Source organism: Oncorhynchus masou, chromosome 2 (assembly GCF_036934945.1).
Source record: "Oncorhynchus masou masou isolate Uvic2021 chromosome 2, UVic_Omas_1.1, whole genome shotgun sequence".
NCBI classification, from domain to species: Eukaryota; Metazoa; Chordata; class Actinopteri; order Salmoniformes; family Salmonidae; genus Oncorhynchus; species Oncorhynchus masou.
The window spans coordinates 9456830-9476654 of NC_088213.1; the positions used below are offsets into that span (position 1 = coordinate 9456830).

The following is a 19825-nucleotide window of genomic DNA, read 5'->3' on the forward strand; positions in this document are numbered from 1 at the left end:
TAGAGTTTCTATTGGTTCCTCTGTTGAATGTCCAGATCTGACTGAGAACTGAGGTAGAGTTTCTATTGGTTCCTCTGTTGAATGTCCAGATCTGACTGAGAACTGAGGTAGAGTTTCTATTGGTTCCTCTGTTGAATGTCCAGATCTGACTGAGACCTGAGGTAGAGTTTCTATTGGTTCCTCTGTTGAATGTCCAGATCTGACTGAGACCTGAGGTAGAGTTTCTATTGGTTCCTCTGTTGAATGTCCAGATCTGACTGAGAACTGAGGTAGAGTTTCTATTGGTTCCTCTGTTGAATGTCCTGATCAGATTGGAAACGGTCAACTTTGTGATTTTCCCCAAAACAACAAGGCCTATAATCTCCCATTTGAAAATGATTGAGTGTCTTTAAGACAACAATCCCCCCTTTCAAACATTCAGACAGAAGAAAGAGAAACTGTTAATGGACGCTTTGTGTGTGGCGTACCCTGGTGTTGTCTAGGCAACAGAGCCAAACATCAACCACTATGGACATACTATAATGAACAATGCACGTTATATATGTGTGTGTGTGTGTGTGTGTGTGTGTGTGTGTGTGTGTGTGTGTGTGTGTGTGTGTGTGTGTGTGTGTGTGTGCGACATTCTCTGCCCGATGGTCAATGGCTCATTATACTACATCTCTCAAACACTCTGCTCTCTCCTTTGTCTAGTGTTAAACTATCCAGTAGTGAGGTGACGAGAGAGAGAGAGGGGGGGCAGAGAGGGGTGAGGGGGATAATATAGAGAGGGATGAAGGGAGGAGAGAGAGAGACCCAGTGAGAGAGGGGAGGGGCGTCTGTGTGAGAAGGCATTTTTAAACTTTCACTGTAGGTGATTTTAGTTCCTGGAGTGCTTGTGTTATTCTTAGAATGTTCATTGTTCCAGAACACTCAATAACAAATACTCAGTAACCTCTCCTCTAAGTGTTCAGAGTAATTAACCTCTCCTCTAAGTGTTCAGAGTAATTAACCTCTCCTCTAAGTGTTCAGAGTAATTAACCTCTCCTCTAAGTGTTCAGAGTAATTAACCTCTCCTCTAAGTGTTCAGAGTAATTAACCTCTCCTCTAAGTGTTCAGAGTAATTAACCTATCCTCTAAGTGTTCAGAGTAATTAACCTCTCCTCTAAGTGTTCAGAGTAATTAACCTCTCCTCTAAGTGTTCAGAGTAATTAACCTCTCCTCTAAGTTTTCAGAGTAATTAACCTCTCCTCTAATTGTTCAGAGTAATTAACCTCTCCTCTAAGTGTTCAGAGTAATTAACCTCTCCTCTAAGTGTTCAGAGTAATTAACCTCTCCTCTAATTGTTCAGAGTAATTAACCTCTCCTCTAAGTGTTCAGAGTAATTAACCTCTCCTCTAAGTGTTCAGAGTAAGTAACCTCTCCTCTAAGTGTTCAGAGTAATTAACCTCTCCTCTAAGTGTTCAGAGTAATTAACTTCTCCTCTAAGTGTTCAGAGTAATTAACTTCTCCTCTAAGTGTTCAGAGTAATTAACCTCTCCTCTAAGTGTTCAGAGTAATTAACCTCTCCTCTAAGTGTTCAGAGTAATTAACTTCTCCTCTAAGTGTTCAGAGTAATTAACCTCTCCTCTAAGTGTTCAGAGTAATTAACCTCTCCTCTAATTGTTCAGAGTAAGTAACCTCTCCTCTAAGTGTTCAGAGTAAGACGTGTGTCGTGTTCACAACTAACTAAGGGTGTGTCCCAAATGGCTCCCTATTACCTGCAGTACATACTGTATATAAGGAACAGGGTGCTTTTTGGGACCCAGACGTTGCTGAAGCAGGTTGATTTGATCCATCCCATAGTATTGACGCACACTATTTGCGATAGTTTATACTATCGAGACCCTTTGTTAGCACAGACACAATACCCCATGTAATATGTTTAGCCTTAGTGTGTGAGACATGTCTTTGTTGACCTGGTTAGAGGAGGTGCTGGCTAGCAGAGTAGAACACCTGGTTAGGGGAGGTGCTGGCTAGCGGAGTAAAAAACCTGGTTAGAGGAGGTGCTGGCTAGCGGAGTAGAACACCTGGTTAGGGGAGGTGCTGGCTAGCGGAGTAGAACACCTGGTTAGAGGAGGTGCTGGCTAGCAGAGTAGAACACCTGGTTAGAGGAGGTGCTGGCTAGCAGAGTAGAACACCTGGTTAGAGGAGGTGCTGGCTAGCAGAGTAGAACACCTGGTTAGAGGAGGTGCTGGCTAGCAGAGTAGAACACCTGGTTAGGGGAGGTGCTGGCTAGCGGAGTAAAAAACCTGGTTAGGGGAGGTGCTGGCTAGCAGAGTAGAACACCTGGTTAGGGGAGGTGCTGGCTAGCGGAGTAGAACACCTGGTTAGGGGAGGTGCTGGCTAGCAGAGTAGAACACCTGGTTAGGGGAGGTGCTGGCTAGCGGAGTAAAAAACCTGGTTAGAAGAGGTGCTGGCTAGCGGAGTAGAACACCTGTTTAGGGGAGGTGCTGGCTAGCGGAGTAGAACACCTGGTTAGAGGAGGTGCTGGCTAGCAGAGTAGAACACCTGGTTAGAGGAGGTGCTGGCTAGCAGAGTAGAACACCTGGTTAGAGGAGGTGCTGGCTAGCAGAGTAGAACACCTGGTTAGAGGAGGTGCTGGCTAGCAGAGTAGAACACCTGGTTAGAGGAGGTGCTGGCTAGCAGAGTAGAACACCTGGTTAGAGGAGGTGCTGGCTAGCGGTGTAGAACACTTCCTAGAAAAGAAGAGCCTCACACTCTGTTGAATCTACCAGAAGGAGAAGATATTTCTAGTTTGGAGTAGAAGTCAACTTTCACTCACTCTTACTCACTCTCTCTCCCTCCTTTCTCTCTCGATGTCTCGCTCCCTCACTCTCTCTCCTTCTTTCCCTCTCAATGTCTCTCTCCCTCATTCTTTCTCCCCTTCTTTCCCTCTCGATGTCTCTCTCCCTCTCTCTCTCTCTCCTTCTATCCCTCTCGATGTCTCTCTCCCTCACTCTCTCTCCCCTTCTTTCCCTCTCGATGTCTCTCTCCCTCACTCTCTCTCCTTCTATCCCTCTCGATGTCTCTCTTCCTCACTCTCTCCCCTTCTTTCCCTCTCGATGTCTCTCTCCCTCACTCCCTCTCCCCTTCTTTCCCTCGATGTCTCTCTCCCTCACTCCCTCTCCCCTTCTATCCCTCTCTCCCTCACTCCCTCTCCCCTTCTTTTCCTCTCAATGTCTCTGTCCCTCACTCTCTCTCTCCCCTTCTTTCCCTCTCGATGTCTCTCTCCCTCACTCTCTCTCCCCTTCTTTCCCCTCTCGATGTCTCTCTCCCTCACTCCCTCTCCCCTTCTATCCCTCTCTCCCCTCTCCCTTCTTTCCCTCTCGATGTCTCTCTCCCTCACTCCCTCTCCCCTTCTATCCCCTCTCTCCCTCACTCTCTCTCCCCTTCTTTCCCTCTCGATGTCTCTCTCCCTCACTCCCTCTCCCCTTCTATCCCTCTCTCCCTCACTCCCTCTCCCCTTCTTTCCCTCTCAATGTCTCTCTCCCTCACTCCCTCTCCCCTTCTATCCCTCTCTCCCTCACTCTCTCTCCCCTTCTTTCCTCTCGATGTCTCTCTCCCTCACTCTCTCTCCCCTTCTTTCCCTCTCAATGTCTCTCTCCCTCACTCTCTCTCCCCTTCTTTCCCTCTCAATGTCTCTGTCCCTCACTCTCTCTCCCCTTCTTTCCCTCTCGATGTCTCTCTCCCTCACTCTCTCTCCCCTTCTTTCCCTCTCGATGTCTCTCTCCCTCACTCCCTCTCCCCTTCTATCCCTCTCTCCCTCTCCCCTTCTATCCCTCTCTCCCTCACTCTCTCTCCCCTTCTTTCCCTCTCGATGTCTCTCTCCCTCACTCCCTCTCCCCTTCTATCCCTCTCTCCCTCACTCCCTCTCCCCTTCTTTCCCTCTCAATGTCTCTCTCCCTCACTCCCTCTCCCCTTCTATCCCTCTCTCCCTCACTCTCTCTCCCCTTCTTTCCCTCTCGATGTCTCTCTCCCTCACTCTCTCTCCCCTTCTTTCCCTCTCAATGTCTCTCTCCCTCACTCTCTCTCCCCTTCTTTCCCTCTCGATGTCTCTCTCCCTCACTCCCTCTCCCCTTCTATCCCTCTCTCCCTCACTCCCTCTCCCCTTCTTTCCCTCTCAATGTCTCTCTCCCTCACTCCCTCTCCCCTTCTATCCCTCTCTCCCTCACTCTCTCTCCCCTTCTTTCCCTCTCGATGTCTCTCTCCCTCACTCTCTCTCCCCTTCTTTCCCTCTCGATGTCTCTCTCCCTCACTCTCTCTCCCCTTCTTTCCCTCTCGATGTATCTCTCCCTCACTCTCTCCCCTTCTTTCCCTCTCGATGTCTCTCCCTCACTCCCTCTCCCCTTCTATCCCTCTCTCCCTCACTCCCTCTCCCCTTCTATCCCTCTCAATGTCTCTCTCTCATTAAAACGGAATTAAACTAAATTAAAATATTTATTGAACTGTGTAGGAAATCAGCTAAATGTATTGAACGTATTAGAAAACTCATTAATTTGACCAAGTAAACTATAAGACAAGCAAAATGTAATTCGTATTTCCCTGCAACTTTCTGAAATGGCACAGGAATGCCCCTGTGTGTGCGTGCGTCATTTTCATCGGGTCTCAGGGAGGACGTTAGCAGTACGTACGGTCTGACTGGTCTGTGGTATAAACACAGGGCTGTGCCAGATCCAGTGAACTACTACAGGAAGTCTGAATCACAGAGGAGGGCACGTCTAACTGTTTTCCTGTTGTTTTCCAGCATTAGGTACATCTCTGTCACTGTTACAGGTGCAACATTATAGTCCCTGTCATTAAATTACAGAATCATTTTTATATTTATTAGAATGAGTTGTTTACACCAGCCTTCATCAGTTGTCTACAACGTTTACACCCTGCTGAATGGACAGGACAAGTAGTAGATTTCCCATGATTGCCTTCTGAATAGGTTTGTTAGCAGGTTATCTTGTGTTGTGTGGTAAGGTTTCACATCTATCTGAATAGGTTTGTTAGCAGGTTATCTTGTGTTGTGTGGTAAGGTTTCACATCTATCTGAATAGGTTTGTTAGCAGGTTATCTTGTGTTGTGTGGTAAGATTTCACATCTATCTGAATAGGTTTGTTAGCAGGTTATCTTGTGTTGTGTGGTAAGGTTTCACATCTATCTGAATAGGTTTGTTAGCAGGTTATCTTGTGTTGTGTGGTAAGGTTTCACATCTATCTGAATAGGTTTGTTAGCAGGTTATCTTGTGTTGTGTGGTAAGGTTTCACATCTATCTGAATAGGTTTGTTAGCAGGTTATCTTGTGTTGTGTGTAAGGTAAGGTTTCACATCTATCTGAATAGGTTTGTTAGCAGGTTATCTTGTGTTGTGTGGTAAGGTTTCACATCTATCTGAATAGGTTTGTTAGCAGGTTATCTTGTGTTGTGTGGTAAGGTTTCACATCTATCTGAATAGGTTTGTTAGCAGGTTATCTTGTGTTGTGTGGTAAGGTTTCACATCTATCTGAATAGGTTTGTTAGCAGGTTATCTTGTGTTGTGTGGTAAGGTTTCACATCTATCTGAATAGGTTTGTTAGCAGGTTATCTTGTGTTGTGTGGTAAGGTTTCACATCTATCTGAATAGGTTTGTTTGCATAGTACTGTATCAGTATGTTGTAGAGTAAGGTTCATGGGTGTGTTTGCGTAGTACTGTATCAGTATGTTGTAGAGTAAGGTTCATGGGTGTGTTTGCGTAGTACTGTATCAGTATGTTGTAGAGTAAGGTTCATGGGTGTGTTTGCGTAGTACTGCATCAGTATGTTGTAGAGTAAGGTTCATGGGTGTGTTTGCGTAGTACTGTATTAGTATGTTGTAGAGTAAGGTTCACGGGTGTGTTTGCGTAGTACTGCATCAGTATGTTGTAGAGTAAGGTTCATGGGTGTGTTTGCGTAGTATTGTATCAGTATGTTGTAGAGTAAGGTTCATGGGTGTGTTTGCGTAGTACTGCATCAGTATGTTGTAGAGTAAGGTTCATGGGTGTGTTTGCGTAGTACTGTATCAGTATGTTGTAGAGTAAGGTTCATGGGTGTGTTTGCGTAGTACTGCATCAGTATGTTGTAGAGTAAGGTTCATGGGTGTGTTTGCGTAGTACTGTATCAGTATGTTGTAGAGTAAGGTTCATGGGTGTGTTTGCGTAGTACTGCATCAGTATGTTGTAGAGTAAGGTTCATGGGTGTGTTTGCGTAGTACTGTATCAGTATGTTGTAGAGTAAGGTTCACGGGTGTGTTTGCGTAGTACTGTATCAGTATGTTGTAGAGTAAGGTTCATGGGTGTGTTTGCGTAGTACTGCATCAGTATGTTGTAGAGTAAGGTTCATGGGTGTGTTTGCGTAGTACTGCATCAGTATGTTGTAGAGTAAGGTTCATGGGTGTGTTTGTGAGCCCAATAAGTAGCTTTACACCCACCACTATCTACACTAGCCATCTATCTGAATGTGTGTTAGCAGTAGCTAAGTAGCTTAGCCTTATATACAGTTAGGCTAGTGTGTGTGTTAGCAGTAGCTAAGTAGCTTAGCCTTATATACAGTTAGGCTAGTGTGTGTGTTAGCAGTAGCTTTACCTTATCTACAGTTAGGCTAGTGTGTGTGTTAGCAGTAGCTAAGTAGCTTAGCCTTATATACAGTTAGGCTAGTGTGTGTGTTAGCAGTAGCTTTACCTTATCTACAGTTAGGCTAGTGTGTGTGTTAGCAGTAGCTTTACCTTACCTACAGTTTCCCATGTCTGAATAGCTGTGTTAGCAGTAATTAACTTTCCTACCGCTCTGTCTGTCTCTCTGTCTGTCTGTCTGTCTGTCTGTCTGTCTGTCTGTCTGTCTGTCTGTCTGTCTGTCTGTCTGTCTGTCTGTAGGCAGTCTGTCTGTCTGTCTGTAGGCAGTCTGTCTGTCTGTCTGTCTGTAGGCAGTCTACCTGAGAGGACCTGGCCTGGGCCCACATAACATAACCTATATCTAACCTATATCATAACCTATATCTAATCCTCCTGTCTGCCTGCATGGCTCTGCAGGAATGTTGACTTTTCTAACAACATGCCACTGTGGAATTGTCATCTAATTCCAGACAGCATTCCTGCCTCCATCGCTGCCTCCATCGCTCTGCGATGATGCATCTACCAGTTGGGTTATGTATGCTGCCTGTAATGACAAGGGGTGTGAAGATAAGTGGATTATGGTTTGTGTTAGTGCTAAACGAGGCTAGCAGGACCTACAGTAAGTGGATATCATTTGTGTTGCTAGGCTAGCAGGACCTACGTGGAATATGGTTTGTGTTAGGCTAAATTACATGGTTTGTGTTAGGCTAAGCTAGGCTAGCTGGACCTAAGCGGAATGTGATTTGTGTTAGCCTAGGCTAGACTACGTAGCTGGGCCTTGGTGGAATATGGTTTGTGTTAGGCTAGTTTAAGCTAGGCTAGCTAGACCTCAGTAGAAAGTTATTTGTGTTAGCGCTGGGCTAGGTAAGGCCAGAGAGGAAGAGGTTGAAGCGAGAATTTGGTCAACAAAAAAGGTTTATTAAGGTTTATTTGATCTAATAGATGTTACGTAATGGTTTGGTTGTTACGGGTGCACTGATATAAGTGGACGCATGTGGTATTTCTCAAACTTTGAAAAAAATAACTCTATGTTGGAGTTGTGCTTGCTGTTCACACGCGTATCCAACCTCTCATTGGCTAGAATGGTTCCACCTGATTTTGCCTCCTTCCTCCTGCCTTCCATTTTTGAAGACATGTATTGTTACAGCGGTCACTCGGCTATCTTGTCAATATAATAGATCATCTTTGGTAAGGCTAGGCAAACTGGGCCTTTTTAAATGGAATATGGTTCAAATAAATATTATGCTAGGCTAGCTAGCTAGCTGGGCCTTCTTGGAGCCCAGAGGGGCCCTGGTAAGAGTAGGATGCATTTCCCCCCACTAATGATTAAGGTTAGGATGGGGAAGCTGAAGCTGATCGTAGATCTGTGCGTAGGAGAAACCCCTGTGTGCTCTGATGTGTCCTGATTTGGTCAGAGAGGAGACTGGATGAGGTGAAGGGTTAGTGTGACTAAAGCCAGACAATTCATCTTGATGAATCAGCAAATCCCGCCATCCCAACTACGCACGCACCAGTGTTCATTTTGCCACTCTTTTTTTTAGATTTAGTCTAGTCTTAGTCATTTTGTCTTAAATATCCTTAAGTCTTAGTCACATTTTTGTATTTTGAATAATGATTTACTCTAGTTATTGTCAAAATGACGAAAACAGTGGGGACATTTTAGTCAACTAAATGCCTTGTCTTTTGTCTTTCTTTCTCTGTCTGTCTGTCCTTAACTGTCTGTCGGCCTGTCCTTAACTGTCTGTCGGTCTGTCCTTAACTGTCTGTCTGTCCTTAACTGTCTGTCGGTCTGTCCTTAACTGTCTGTCTGTCTGTCCTTAACTGTCTGTCTGTCTGTCCTTAACTGTCTGTCGGCCTGTCCTTAACTGTCTGTCGGTCTGTCCTTAACTGTCTGTCTGTCCTTAACTGTCTGTCGGTCTGTCCTTAACTGTCTGTCGGTCTGTCCTTAACTGTCTGTCTGTCCTTAACTGTCTGTCGGTCTGTCCTTAACTGTCTGTCTGTCTGTCCTTAACTGTCTGTCTGTCTGTCCTTAACTGTCTGTCTGTCTGTCCTTAACTGTCTGTCTGTCTGTCCTTGACTGTCTGTTGGTCTGTCCTTAACTGTCTGTCGGTCTGTCTGTCCTTAACTGTCTGTTGGTCTGTCCTTAACTGTCTGTCGGTCTGTCTGTCCTTAACTGTCTGTTGGTCTGTCCTTAACTGTCTGTCGGTCTGTCTGTCCTTAACTGTCTGTTGGTCTGTCCTTAACTGTCTGTCGGTCTGTCCTTAACAGTCTGCCGGTCTGTCCTTAACTGTCTGTCGGTCTGTCTGTCCTTAATCTTGAAACTCCCCATCCCGGATCCGGGATTGTGACTAAGCCTCAGGCTCATTAGCATAACGCAACGTTAACGATTTCTGAAAATCGCAAATAAAATTAAAATAATGCCTTTGCTCTCAAGCTTAGCCTTTTCTTAACAACACTGTCATCTCAGATTTTCAAAATATGCTTTCGAACCATAGAAATTGACTAATTTGTGTAAGAGTATGCAAAGCTAGCATAGCATTTTGTGTAGCATGTAGCACGCAACATTTTCACAAAAGCCAGATAACCAAATAAATAAAATCATTTACCTTTGAAGAGCTTCTGATGTTTTCAATGAGGAGACTCCCAGCCACATACCAAATGCGCAGTGTTTCCTGAAAGCGTCTGTGTGTAGGAGAAATCGTTCCGTTTTCTACATTGCGCCTGGCTACCGAAACGAACCGAAAATGCAGTCACCTACAACGTGAAACCTACAACGTGAAACTTTTTCCGGATTAACTACATAATATCGAAACATGGCAAACGTTGTTTGGAATCAATCCTCAAGGTGTTTGTTCACATATCTCTTCATTGACATGCAGTTCTTGGAAGCTTGCTTCTCTCTTTGTGCCCCATGGAAAAATACTGGCAGGTGACTTTTGCGCACCAATTTCGGCGCAGGACACCGGGCGGACACGTGGTAAATGTGGTCTCTTATGGTCAATCTTCCAACGATCTGCCTACAAATACGTCACAATGCTGCAGACACCTTGGGGAAACGACAGAAAGGGCAGACTCATTCCTCTTGCGTTCACAGCCATATAAGGAGATCATGAAAGACAGAGCCTCAAAAATCCTTGTCATTTCCTGGATGCCAAGTCATCTTGGTTTTGCCTGAAGCTCACGTTAAAGGGCACGCACAGAGAAGATATTTGTATTTCTGGACACGTCAGAGTGTTTTCTTTCGAACAGTAGCAATTATATGCATAGTCGAGCATCTTTTTGTGACAAAATATCTTGTTTAAAACGGGAACGTTTTTCTTCCAAAAATGAAATAGCGCCACCATAAGTGTAAGAGGTTAACTGTCTGTTGGTCTGTCCTTAACTGTCTGTCGGTCTGTCCTTAACAGTCTGCCGGTCTGTCCTTAACTGTCTGTCGGTCTGTCCTTAACTGTCTGTTGGTCGGTCTGTCCTTAACTGTCTGTTGGTCGGTCTGTCCTTAACTGTCTGTCCGAATCGAATCCAAAGTCTCCTGTGCTCGAGTCGATGCCTGAGTGAGTTATAAATGGTTGAGTCACGAGTCCCTATGGCTGAAGTCCAAGTCCCAGTGCTCGAGTCCTGGTCCAAGTGCTCAAGTCTGAGTCAGTGGGTCCCGATTAACTCAAAATAAAGTTATTAACCCAGTCAGATATAGAGGAGTTATTAACCCAGTCAGATATAGAGGAGTTATTTACCCAGTCAGATATAGAGGAGTTATTAACCCAGTCAGATATAGAGGAGTTATTTACCCAGTCAGATATAGAGGAGTTATTTACCCAGTCAGATATAGAGGAGTTATTTACCCAGTCAGATATAGAGGAGTTATTAACCCAGTCAGATATAGAGGAGTTATTAACCCAGTCAGATATAGAGGAGTTATTAACCCAGTCAGAGGGGTTATTAACCCAGTCAGATATAGAGGAGTTATTTACCCAGTCAGATATAGAGGAGTTATTAACCCAGTCAGATATAGAGGAGTTATTAACCCAGTCAGATATAGAGGAGTTATTAAACCAGTCAGATATAGAGGAGTTATTAACCCAGTCAGAGGAGTTATTAACCCAGTCAGATATAGAGGAGTTATTAAACCAGTCAGATATAGAGGAGTTATTAACCCAGTCAGAGGGGTTATTAACCCAGTCAGATATAGAGGGGTTATTAACCCAGTCAGATATAGAGGAGTTATTAACCCAGTCAGATATAGAGGAGTTATTAACCCAGTCAGAGGAGTTATTAACCCAGTCAGATATAGAGGAGTTATTAACCCAGTCAGATATAGAGGAGTTATTAACCCAGTCAGATATAGAGGAGTTATTAACCCAGTCAGATATAGAGGAGTTATTTTCCCCAGTCAGATATAGAGGAGTTATTAACCCAGTCAGAGGAGTTATTAACCCAGTCAGATATAGAGGAGTTATTAACCCAGTCAGATATAGAGGAGTTATTAACCCAGTCAGATATAGAGGAGTTATTAACCCAGTCAGAGGAGTTATCAACCCAGTCAGATATAGAGGAGTTATTAACCCAGTCAGATATAGAGGAGTTATTAACCCAGTCAGATATAGAGGAGTTATTAACCCAGTCAGATATAGAGGAGTTATTAACCCAGTCAGATATAGAGGAGTTATTAAGCCAGTCAGAGGAGTTATTAACCCAGTCAGATATAGAGGAGTTATTAATCCAGTCAGATATAGAGGAGTTATTAACCCAGTCAGATATAGAGGAGTTATTAACCCAGTCAGAGGAGTTATTAACCCAGTCAGAGGAGTTATTAACCCAGTCAGATATAGAGGGGTTATTAACCCAGTCAGATATAGAGGAGTTATTAACCCAGTCAGAGGAGTTATTAACCCAGTCAGATATAGAGGAGTTATTAACCCAGTCAGATATAGAGGAGTTATTAACCCAGTCAGATATAGAGGAGTTATTAACCCAGTCAGAGGAGTTATTTACCCAGTCAGAGGAGTTATTAACCCAGTCAGATATAGAGGAGTTATTAACCCAGTCAGATATAGAGGAGTTATTAACCCAGTCAGAGATAGAGGAGGTATTAACCCAGTCAGATATAGAGGAGTTATTAACCCAGTCAGATATAGAGGAGTTATTAACCCAGTCAGATATAGAGGAGTTATTTACCCAGTCAGATATAGAGGAGTTATTTACCCAGTCAGATATAGAGGAGTTATTTACCCAGTCAGATATAGAGGAGTTATTTACCCAGTCAGATATAGAGGGGTTATTAACCCAGTCAGAGGAGTTATTTACCCAGTCAGATATAGAGGAGTTATTTACCCAGTCAGATATAGAGGGGTTATTAACCCAGTCAGAGGAGTTATTAACCCAGTCAGATATAGAGGAGTTATTAACCCAGTCAGATATAGAGGAGTTATTAAACCAGTCAGATATAGAGGAGTTATTAACCCAGTCAGAGGAGTTATTAACCCAGTCAGATATAGAGGAGTTATTAAACCAGTCAGATATAGAGGAGTTATTAACCCAGTCAGAGGGGTTATTAACCCAGTCAGATATAGAGGGGTTATTAACCCAGTCAGATATAGAGGAGTTATTAACCCAGTCAGATATAGAGGAGTTATTAACCCAGTCAGAGGAGTTATTAACCCAGTCAGATATAGAGGAGTTATTAACCCAGTCAGATATAGAGGAGTTATTAACCCAGTCAGATATAGAGGAGTTATTAACCCAGTCAGATATAGAGGAGTTATTTTCCCCAGTCAGATATAGAGGAGTTATTAACCCAGTCAGAGGAGTTATTAACCCAGTCAGATATAGAGGAGTTATTAACCCAGTCAGATATAGAGGAGTTATTAACCCAGTCAGATATAGAGGAGTTATTAACCCAGTCAGAGGAGTTATTAACCCAGTCAGATATAGAGGAGTTATTAACCCAGTCAGATATAGAGGAGTTATTAACCCAGTCAGATATAGAGGAGTTATTAACCCAGTCAGATATAGAGGAGTTATTAACCCAGTCAGATATAGAGGAGTTATTAAGCCAGTCAGAGGAGTTATTAACCCAGTCAGATATAGAGGAGTTATTAATCCAGTCAGATATAGAGGAGTTATTAACCCAGTCAGATATAGAGGAGTTATTAACCCAGTCAGAGGAGTTATTAACCCAGTCAGAGGAGTTATTAACCCAGTCAGATATAGAGGGGTTATTAACCCAGTCAGATATAGAGGAGTTATTAACCCAGTCAGAGGAGTTATTAACCCAGTCAGATATAGAGGAGTTATTAACCCAGTCAGATATAGAGGAGTTATTAACCCAGTCAGATATAGAGGAGTTATTAACCCAGTCAGAGGAGTTATTAACCCAGTCAGAGGAGTTATTAACCCAGTCAGATATAGAGGAGTTATTAACCCAGTCAGATATAGAGGAGTTATTAACCCAGTCAGAGATAGAGGAGGTATTAACCCAGTCAGATATAGAGGAGTTATTAACCCAGTCAGATATAGAGGAGTTATTAACCCAGTCAGATATAGAGGAGTTATTTACCCAGTCAGATATAGAGGAGTTATTTACCCAGTCAGATATAGAGGAGTTATTTACCCAGTCAGATATAGAGGAGTTATTTACCCAGTCAGATATAGAGGGGTTATTAACCCAGTCAGAGGAGTTATTTACCCAGTCAGATATAGAGGAGTTATTAACCCAGTCAGGTATAGAGGGGTTATTAACCGTCAGAGGAGTTATTAACCCAGTCAGATATAGAGGAGTTATTTACCGTCAGAGGAGTTATTAACCCAGTCAGATATAGAGGAGTTATTTACCCAGTCAGATATAGAGGAGTTATTAACCAAATCAGATATAGAGGAGTTATTAACCAAGTCAGATATAGAGGAGTTATTAACCCAGTCAGATATAGAGGAGTTATTAACCAAGTCAGATATAGAGGAGTTATTAACCCAGTCAGATATAGAGGAGTTATTAACCAAGTCAGATATAGAGGAGTTATTAACCCATTCAGATATAGAGGAGTTATTAACCCAGTCAGATATTGTGTTACCATGGCTATGTTCAGTAGGCTACTGGTAATGTTACCATGGCTACACTCAGTAGGCTACTGGTAATGTTACCATGGCTACACTCAGTAGGCTACTGGTAATGTTACCAAGGCCAAGTTGTAAAACTTTCTCGAACGTTGTAGATAGAAATTCCTTGAATAGAGACGTTTTTATTCCTTATACAACATGTCAGATCGGCATGTTTATTCTTCATAGCATATTTCTATCTAAACGTTGCGTCCAACTGAACACGCCCCAGGTTGTTAGCTATAGCTAGTTAATGAGGTAACATGACTGAACAAGGTTTTAGCCTAAAGAAATAAACTATAGAAAGAAAACAAACGTAGCGCCGGTTCGAATCAAGACGTTTTTTTCTGAGGAAAAGAAGGAGACTTGGCTACGTTGGCTAAGGATCCTGTATATGAAATGCAGAGGGAAAACTGGGAGGGCCAGACTATAATTTCAGACAGCCTACTTTTCTGTAACCTATTCAAGGGAGAGAAAAACATAGCTCGACTGTTGTTTTACTATTAAACTCAATGCTGATATTGTTTTTAATTTCCTGAAGCAGCTCCAGACAAAGGGGAGCTAACTAGAAGGCTGCTGATGACTAGTTATTAGCTAAAAGGTGAACTAAGAAAGTCGCCTGCGAGATGGGTATAATCGGAGGCGGAGCCAGTCTGCCTGTCTTCCCACACTCATCTCTTTCTCCCCTGCAGCTCACCAGCTGAGTCTGTGTGTGCTGGGTTTGATGCTGGGTTTGATGCATCCTTCCCACTGCTGAACTATAGCTGCGCTTTGCATCTGTTCTGCTAATATTAATTGTGCTTATTACTAAAAAGCTTTCAATCTTTTCAAAAAAACTGTTATCCAGTCCACGTAGTAGTCAGATTTTAGTCACAAAGATAATTTTGTCTTGTTTTAGTGAACTGAAATGAAAAATCATTTTTGTAAAGAATTTCTTGTCTGTTATAGTCTCATCAATTGCCACTGCCATCATTTGCCACTGAAAAATAGGTGTTTGACAAATATTTGACCTCCTAGCTCCTAGCCTCCTCGCTCCTGGCTTCCTAGCTCCTGTCCTCCTAGCTCCTGGCCTCCTAGCTCCTGGCCTCCTAGCTCCTGGCCTCCTAGCTCCTGGCCTCCTAGCTCCTGGCCTCCTAGCTCCCGGCCTCCAAGCTCCTGGCCTCCTGTCCTCCTAGCTCCTAGCCTCCTGACTCCTGGCCTCCTAGCTCCTGGCCTCCTAGCCTCCTAGCCTCCTAACTCCTGGCCTCCTAGCTCCTGGCCTCCTGTCCTCCTAGCTCCTAGTCTCCTAACTCCTGGCCTCCTAGCTCCTGGCCTCCTAGCTCCTGGCCTCCTAGCTCCTGTCCTCCTAGCTCCTAGCCTAACTCCTGGCCTCCTAGCTCCTGGCCTCCTAGCTGCTGGCCTCCTAGCTCCTAGCCTCCTAGCTCCTAGCCTCCTAGCTCCTGGCCTCCTAACTCCTGGCCTCCTACCTACTGGCCTCCTAGCTCCTAGCCTCCTAGCCTCCTAGCTCCTGGCCTCCTGGACTGTAAGTGAACAGAGAGACGTCTTTGTACCTTTAACTCAATTTTGCAGTTGTGATGCAAGCCGTGAGACTGCTGAACAAACTTCCCATTCTGTACATTGATTGTGTCTCCTGCCAACTGGTCCACGATGACGTCTGTTAGGCCCAGTGACTCATCTAGCTACCTGCCTTCTCTCTCTCTCTCTCTGTGTGTGTGTGTGTGTGTGTGTGTGTGTGTGTGTGTGTGTGTGTGTGTGTGTGTGTGTGTGTGTGTGTGTGTGTGTGTGTGTGTGTGTGTGTGTGTGTGCGCGCGAAACCTAGATGCCACTTAAAAGCCGTGGATTAACGCAAGCAAGGGGTTATGTGAAAGTATGCTGCTCGGTAGGAGGGTGTATGTTCACACTCACTGACTGTGTGTGGTTGTGTGTGCGCACAGTGTCTCCCATTACAGGTACAGTTAGTATTTCACCTTTAACCTCTCCCCTTACAGCTACAGTTAGTATTTAACCTTTAACCTCTCCCCTTACAGGTACAGTTAGTATTTAACCTTTAACCTCTCCCTTTACAGGTACAGTTAGTATTTCACCTTTAACCTTTAACCTCTCCCATTACAGGTACAGTTAGTATTTAACCTTTAACCTCTCCCATTACAGGTACAGTTAGTATTTAACCTTTAACCTCTCCCCTTACAGGTACTGTTAGTATTTGACCTTTAACCCCTAACCTCTCCCCTTACAGGTACAGTTAGTATTTGACATTTAACCTCTAACCTCTCCCCTTACATGTACTGTTAGTATTTGACATTTAACCTCTAACCTCTCCCCTTACAGGTACTGTTAGTATTTGACATTTAACCTCTCCCCTTACAGGTACTGTTAGTATTTGACATTTAACCTCTCCCCTTACAGGTACAGTTAGTATTTGACCTTTAACCCCTAACCTCTCCCCTTACAGGTACTGTTAGTATTTGCCAAAGAGGACAGCCAGAATAATGGGTTCTGCTGGGCGTGTGAGAAGGCCAACTTCAGGTGTAACGTGGCGAGGACGCCAGAGGCAGCGCTGGAGTGTTTCCAGGAAAAGCACCACGACCTCGTCATCATCGACCACAGACATTCCAGATACTTCGACGCTGAATCACTATGCCGGTACGTTACCTTGTTATATCAGTAGGTTAGGTATATGCTGGTATGTTATATCAGTAGGTTAGGTATATGCTGGTATGTTACCTTGTTATATCAGTAGGTTAGGTATATGCTGGTACGTTATATCAGTAGGTTAGGTATATGCTGGTATGTTATATCAGTAGGTTAGGTATATGCTGGTATGTTATATCAGTAGGTTAGGTATATGCTGGTATGTTACCTTGTTATATCAGTAGGTTAGGTATATGCTGGTATGTTACCTTGTTATATCAGTAGGTTAGGTATATGCTGGTATGTTATATCAGTAGGTTAGGTATATGCTGGTACGTTATATCAGTAGGTTAGGTATATGCTGGTATGTTATATCAGTAGGTTAGGTATATGCTGGTATGTTATATCAGTAGGTTAGGTATATGATGGTATGTTACCTTGTTATATCAGTAGGTTAGGTATATGCTGGTATGTTACCTTGTTATATCAGTAGGTTAGGTATATGCTGGTATGTTATATCAGTAGGTTAGGTATATGCTGGTACGTTATATCAGTAGGTTAGGTATATGCTGGTATGTTATATCAGTAGGTTAGGTATATGCTGGTATGTTATATCAGTAGGTTAGGTATATGCTGGTATGTTATATCAGTAGGTTAGGTATATGCTGGTATGTTATATCAGTAGGTTAGGTATATGCTGGTATGTTATATCAGTAGGTTAGGTATATGCTGGTACGTTACCTTGTTATATCAGTAGGTTAGGTATATGCTGGTAGGTTACCTTGTTATATCAGTAGGTTAGGTATATGCTGGTATGTTACCTTGTTATATCAGTAGGTTAGGTATATGCTGGTATGTTATATCAGTAGGTTAGGTATATGCTGATATGTTATATCAGTAGGTTAGGTATATGCTGATATGTTATATCAGTAGGTTAGGTATATGCTGGTATGTTATATCAGTAGGTTAGGTATATGCTGGTATGTTATATCAGTAGGTTAGGTATATGCTGGTATGTTATATCAGTAGGTTAGGTATATGCTGGTATGTTATATCAGTAGGTTAGGTATATGCTGGTACGTTACCTTGTTATATCAGTAGGTTAGGTATATGCTGGTATGTTATATCAGTAGGTTAGGTATATGCTGGTATGTTATATCAGTAGGTTAGGTATATGCTGGTATGTTACCTTGTTATATCAGTAGGTTAGGTATATGCTGGTATGTTATATCAGTAGGTTAGGTATATGCTGATATGTTATATCAGTAGGTTAGGTATATGCTGGTATGTTATATCAGTAGGTTAGGTATATGCTGGTATGTTATATCAGTAGGTTAGGTATATGCTGGTATGTTATATCAGTAGGTTAGGTATATGCTGGTATGTTATATCAGTAGGTTAGGTATATGCTGGTATGTTATATCAGTAGGTTAGGTATATGCTGGTATGTTATATCAGTAGGTTAGGTATATGCTGGTATGTTACCTTGTTATATCAGTAGGTTAGGTATATGCTGGTATGTTATATCAGTAGGTTAGGTATATGCTGGTATGTTACCTTGTTATATCAGTAGGTTAGGTATATGCTGGTATGTTATATCAGTAGGTTAGGTATATGCTGGTATGTTACCTTGTTATATCAGTAGGTTAGGTATATGCTGGTATCTTATATCAGTAGGTTAGGTACAGTGCCTTGCGAAAGTATTCGGCCCCCTTGAACTTTGCGACCTTTTGCCACATTTCAGGCTTCAAACATAAAGATATAAAACTGTATTTTTTGTGAAGAATCAACAACAAGTGGGACACAATCATGAAGTGGAACGACATTTATTGGATATTTCAAACTTTTTTAACAAATCAAAAACTGAAAAATTGGGTGTGCAAAATTATTTAGCCCCCTTAAGTTAATACTTTGTAGCGCCACCTTTTGCTGCGATGACAGCTGTAAGTCGCTTGGGGTATGTCTCTATCAGTTTTGCACATCGAGAGACTGACATTTTTTCCCATTCCTCCTTGCAAAACAGCTCGAGCTCAGTGAGGTTGGATGGAGAGCATTTGTGAACAGCAGTTTTCAGTTCTTTCCACAGATTCTCGATTGGATTCAGGTCTGGACTTTGACTTGGCCATTCTAACACCTGGATATGTTTATTTTTGAACCATTCCATTGTAGATTTTGCTTTATGTTTTGGATCATTGTCTTGTTGGAAGACAAATCTCCGTCCCAGTCTCAGGTCTTTTGCAGACTCCATCATGTTTTCTTCCAGAATGGTCCTGTATTTGGCTCCATCCATCTTCCCATCAATGTTAACCATCTTCCCTGTCCCTGCTGAAGAAAAGCAGGCCCAAACCATGATGCTGCCACCACCATGTTTGACAGTGGGTATGGTGTGTTCAGGGTGTTGCTTTTACGCCAAACATAACATTTTGCATTGTTGCCAAAAAGTTCAATTTTGGTTTCATCTGACCAGAGCACCTTCTTCCACATGTTTGGTGTGTCTCCCAGGTGGCTTGTGGCAAACTTTAAACGACACTTTTTATGGATGTCTTTAAGAAATGGCTTTCTTCTTGCCACTCTTCCATAAAGGCAAGATTTGTGCAATATACGACTGATTGTTGTCCTATGGACAGAGTCTCCCACCTCAGCTGTAGATCTCTGCAGTTCATCCAGAGTGATCATGGGCCTCTTGGCTGCATCTCTGATCAGTCTTCTCCTTGTATGAGCTGAAAGTTTAGAGGGACGGCCAGGTCTTGGTAGATTTGCAGTGGTCTGATACTCCTTCCATTTCAATATTATCGCTTGCACAGTGCTCCTTGGGATGTTTAAAGCTTGGGAAATCTTTTTGTATCCAAATCCGGCTTTAAACTTCTTCACAACAGTATCTCGGACCTGCCTGGTGTGTTCCTTGTTCTTCATGATGCTATCTGCGCTTTTAACGGACCTCAGAGACTATCACAGTGCAAGTGCATTTATACGGAGACTTGATTACACACAGGTGGATTGTATTTATCATCATTAGTCATTTAGGTCAACATTGGATCATTCAGAGATCCTCACTGAACTTCTGGAGAGAGTTTGCTGCACTGAAAGTAAAAGGGCTGAATAATTTTGCACGCCCAATTTTTCAGTTTTTGATTTGTTAAAAAAGTTTGAAATATCCAATAAATGTCGTTCCACTTCATGATTGTGTCCCACTTGTTGTTGATTCTTCACAAAAAAATACAGTTTTATATCTTTATGTTTGAAGCCTGAAATGTGGCAAAAGGTCGCAAAGTTCAAGGGGCCGAATACTTTGCATAAGGCACTGTATATGCTGGTATGTTATATCAGTAGGTTAGGTATATGCTGATATGCTACCTTGTTATATCAGTTGCTGGTGTGTTACTATGCTGGTGTGTTACTATGCTGGTGTGTTACTATCCTGGTGTGTTACTATGCTGGTGTGTTACTATGCTGGTGTGTTACTATGCTGGTGTGTTACTA

General features: G+C 42.9%; 1 pseudogene; it reads left to right on the top strand.

Moving 5' to 3' along the window:
• LOC135555014 (high affinity cAMP-specific and IBMX-insensitive 3',5'-cyclic phosphodiesterase 8A-like) overlaps positions 1-19825 on the top strand; it is a 164622-nt pseudogene that overhangs the window by 81885 nt on the left and 62912 nt on the right.